Raw genomic sequence first — 5,097 nt, forward strand, 5'->3', positions numbered from 1 at the left:
ATCTCACTCCCCAGAGGTGTGTGCTCTAGCCACAAACCCTCTTGGTCCTGGGATGTATAGAAGTAACCCTCTCTGGTTGCACTCGAAGATCTCCCACATGACCAGATCCTCTTGGCCACTTGATCTCTCCTTTGGGAGCCTTCCAGCCCCTCACCCAGAGGTAGCAGTTCCTTTCTCTGCTTGTTGATTTACCTTTGGTGGCCTGGACCCAGCGTCCATGTTTCAAAGGTCAGCTGGGCAACTGCCCCTTGCAGTCCAGTGAGGTGAGTGTGTGACTCCAGAAGGCCCTTTGTGGACCATGTGTGTTGACCTCTCTCTGAGGCCAGGCCGATGCCTTCTAGTCAGGTCTGCCCTTTCCTTGCAGGCACTTTTCAAGCTCATGACAGCAGAACATTAGATGGCCCATGTACATATGTCATGGAAGCACCCAGGTTGTTGTTTACTGTACCAAGGCAGTTCACTTACCTCCTAGAAGCCTGCTGTAGAGCAGAGGGTGGATTTCTTGTATGACAAACAGTCGCTAGCCCAGGCCTGGTGCTGCCCAGCCCATACCTGCTCTCCAGGGCATCCATTCTGGTCATCAGTTCCTCCACTTTATCAGTATAGACTGCATGGCCTACCATGGGCAAGGTAGGGAAGTCTTCATGCAGGATCTCCCTTCCTCAACCCAGCATCTGCCCATCAGATGATGAGAATCCCATGGGGGCTTGTAGGTGGCATGGTAACAGGGTCAGCTACAAGGTAGATACACAGATGCTAGCATTTTAGTGCTAGATCTTTGCCTGAGAGGGCCAGCCTGTGGAGAGCAAGCACCAGGCTGGTGTGGCTCTCCAAACGTGTAATGAGTAGAAGTAACAGATGTAAGGACAGTGAAATTGGACTGTGATGACTACAGCACTGAGCTCTGAGGTTCCACGGGGGAATACTGAGAGGCTGAGGAAACAAGAGAGACTGGAGACAGAATGTAAACACTAGTCCTAATTCCCCTCTCTGACCAATTTAAGGGGAAGAATCTGTAAATAAAGCAAAGCCAGAGTTTTACAAGAGGCTGACAATCAAAGACAGCAGGATACTCAACCAACACAGTTACATCATGCCTGGAGGAACACCAGAAAAAAAAGATATGGACCAGGACCATGAGTAAATACTTTTTTGTGATGCTTCACAAATGTCTGACCCTATCATGGGAACCCATCCCTTCTCAGGTGTACTGGTTCACCCACCTCACTCCTGAGGGAGAAACTTGTACCCAAGTGTTTCCACACACTGTCCCAGAAACTGCCCTCATTTGCATTTTGTCTCTGCCCGCCAGTGAAGGAGACCGGCCATCCCAGGTGTGGGTATTTCTTGCAGTGCTACAGCCAGAAGAAATAGGAATTGATGGTGATGCTGTCACACTGCCTTGACCAGAGTGACCTCAGAGCACTATGTAGGCAGGGTAATTTGGGCCTGGTAGAGGAGAAAAGGCATAGAACTCATGGAGACACAGGACATCATGTACCTGAAGCCATGGGACTGGGATGGGACTACAGGATGCCACATCATGGGCTCCATAGAGTGAGGGATAAGGGACCTATGGTTCCCTGCTGGAAAAGAGAACTTCATTCCCGGGCAAGGTCCATCGGAGTGGTCTAACTGCCTGGAGGATGGAGCCTTAAAGCCTGAAAATAGCAATAGTCCATGCTGAGCAGCACCACACAGCCCTCAGTACCACTGTCGACAGTGTTGTAAGGTGAATTATCCCAGAAGCCACATTTTAGAAGATGGACTAGTAGAGGCTTTATTTCACAGTTAGCAGGCCTCAGACAGCCAGTTGTTAGAAAGGCCTGTAGCCCCCAAATACACATAACACAGAAATAGGCCAGAGAGGAAAGAATAAAAACAATACCAGTAAACCAATTCAGCTCCAATGGAGAGCTGAATCGAGACACCATGATGGCCAGAGATGAGTCAGGAGACAGGATACAGGACAGGATCATGGAGATACATGGCATAATGGCACCTTTGCTGGTCCGGGCCTAAGTAGGGTCAGGGCAGGGGGCAGGTCCACAGGAACTTCCCAGTCCCAGGCACTGGACTGACAGATTCAGTAACCTATCAGCTGAGTGCCCTGCCCCTTCCCCCCTCTCCAGGGATATGGGCACGCCCATTACCTGAGAGGCGGGGGTTTTCCTTTCCCCAGCATGAAGGCAAGATGCCTGACCCTACCATCCACCATGTGGCTAATATGACGCCATCCAGACTCGACCTCCTTACTTCAACAGAAAGGGAAGGCTGGCAAGGCTCCCGAAAAAGTCCTGCTGGAAGTAGATTGAATAGGTGTGGCTACAAGAGCTCTAAGGGACCGTGCTCCTGCAAGGGTGCAAAGGATTCATGCACCAATGCACAGTGTCATGAGCCTGCTGCAGAGTGGACACTAGTATCTCCCACCCAAGTCATGCTCTCAGAGGCGGGGAGGGGCTATTCTGGTCATACACGATTCTGTAACACAGCCAGGCTCACCAGGCTCACCTGCCTACATCCTGACCTGTAGCAAGGTGGCACTAGGCCAGCCATGGAGTTAGCACTAGGAGTTGTCTACTGATGCCAGTAGATGATGCCCAAGCCACACAGTCCCCTGGATGCAAAATAAATACTTAAGTACCATGGGTGTGGCTCAACATGGGCAGTCAGAGAGCAATGATGGATCAATGTGAAGCTGAGGGCAGCCACCATGGAAGTACCTCCTTCATCCTCCTTTTAGTATCTGCTCCTGACCCAGTTTTCAGAACTGGAACCTATTGATTAGAGAGGTAGCCAGTCCCCAGGGAACGTAGTGGTTCTCGCAAGGCAAAGGGAAGCTGGCATGGTGGCATTGCTCATCTTAACTTCACCTGTACTGTGTTGCCTTATCACTGAACACCCTGTGGTTGTGTGCCATCTCACTAAACACAGGGAATCAGTAAGGCACAGGAGAGCCAGCACACATAGTATGCTGTGTGACATGTATACATGGAGTGTCAATTACCTCCTTCTCATGCTTCCTGCAGAGCGCCCTCCTGTGCTTATATGTCTATCCAACAGATGCAAGGGATTCATAGTGAGATGTTTCCTTCACTGAGGATTTGCCTGTTGGTCTGAGAGAAAGAGGTTGCAATTCAATACATGCCACAATGGGTTGCATCGGTAGGGGGATATTCCACTAATTTTGTACGGAATCTCTCAGAATGTGGGCAAACACATAATTTCTTTTTTCTTTTGTGTTTTTCCCGGTTGTCACTGTGTTCAATTTTGGTACCCTGGGTATTATATATACGTTTATCTGAATTAAGGAAGGGAAGGGGAACAACAAAGTAGTGAGACAAGGGACAAAGGGGGAACCAAGGCATCAGCGATATTCACAAGGCAATATGTTGGAGATGACTGGTACAACGTGGGGGGGGGGGGGTTAGGAGGAGGGAAAGGTAGAAAAATGAGGGGAGCGTTAATACGTTAGACAAGAAATGTAATCACTGCCTCACGTATGTAGCTTACTTACTGTAAGCTCTCTGTACATCACCTTGACAATAATTTTTTTTAAATAAAGGAAATGTCAAAGAAAAAAAACAAAAATGAATGGAGATAGCAAGCACTTAGTGGGACAAACAAAATGGCATAAAAAAACACAAGAATTGTGTCACTTTTATACATATTTTCCCATTGAGAATGGCTATATAACAGTTTTTTGTTTCTGATTCTTACACACTTCTCTGTACTTTGTAAAGTTGCTACAGTGTGTGTGCTGGTAGACCAGTGGCTGAATGCATTTTATGCAGAATGCACACTGTGACAATTCATGCCCGGAACTCACAGTTATGGGCTGAGAAATTCTCCTCTAGTGACCTCTTGCCATCTGAATCATGGGCGCAATTAAGCTGAGCCAAAGGATCACTAGGCCAGGGCATGACATTAGAAACCCTCCCTCAGCACATGTGTTGTGACCCCTTGACACTGAGAGAGGAGAGGGGAGGAGCTGAACACTGGTGGCTCATACCTCTAATCCTAGCTATACAGGAGGCAGAGATGTAAGGATCTAAGCTAGAAGCCAGGCCTCATGGCAATTTTCCTGAGACTCTTATCTTGGGTGAAATATCAAAAAATTCAGAAGTGGTGTTATGACTCCAGTGATATGATGCCAGCCTTGAGCATAAAAGAGAGGTCCAGGAACTCTCCCAGGCCCTGAGTTCAAGCCCTAAGACCAGATAAAAAGGAAGAGGAGAAGTAGGAGAGGAAACATAGACTGATTGAAGTGGTCCCAGACAAAGGAAACATGGAAGCATGGTCTTTGTTGCCCATATCACAAATTGGTACAAGAGTTTTGTGTCAGAAGTTTGCAGAAATTTACATTGCTCCAAGTCTGTTCTTCCATAGTCTGTATCCCATGCACCACACCTACCTGTAGGAGTTCACAAATGTCTCTCATGTCTGCAGGGTGACTGGTGTGCAGATTCTTCTTTTCCATGTAGTCTGTCATGAAGACCAAACCGGACACAAATGTAGTTTCAGGGTAGCAGCTCATGATCCAGGTCATGTTGAAAGGGACACCACCAAGTCTGTGCTGAGCAGAAAGGAGATATGAACAAGCTGGTGAATCTGGGATTCAAACTACCCTGAATCAAGAAATGGGAGAAAATTTGGAGCACTTTGGCAGAATAAGGAAGGCCCACTATCATTATAGATCTGATAGGCCACCCAGATGGTTTCCAGCAGGAATTCACTGTGTGTTCATGTGACCCCTATGTGTGTTTGGGGACTAAAAAAAAGCTAAAGGAACAATGTCTGAGAAGAGGTCAGTCTCTAATGGACAGAGTACAGAACACCTGAGAGCTTTGCCCTGTGGGAATGCTCATCAGAAGTAGGGGTCATGACCTCCAGAGGGAGGGGCAGTGGATGCTCTAGGACCTTCAGGTTACTTACAGTTCTGAGCTCCTAGGACTGTACTGAGTCCAACAGTGCTCTACAAAGACAGGAGAAAGAAAACTGTTTGTAGGAGAGGGTTGAGGTATCTGAAACTCAAATACCCAGGGAAGATTTAGTACTCACTTATCAAGAAGGTCTCCTATCAAGCCACATACACAC

Source organism: Dipodomys spectabilis, unplaced genomic scaffold (assembly GCF_019054845.1).
Source record: "Dipodomys spectabilis isolate Male_0828 unplaced genomic scaffold, ASM1905484v1 ptg000060l, whole genome shotgun sequence".
Lineage (NCBI taxonomy): Eukaryota > Metazoa > Chordata > Mammalia > Rodentia > Heteromyidae > Dipodomys > Dipodomys spectabilis.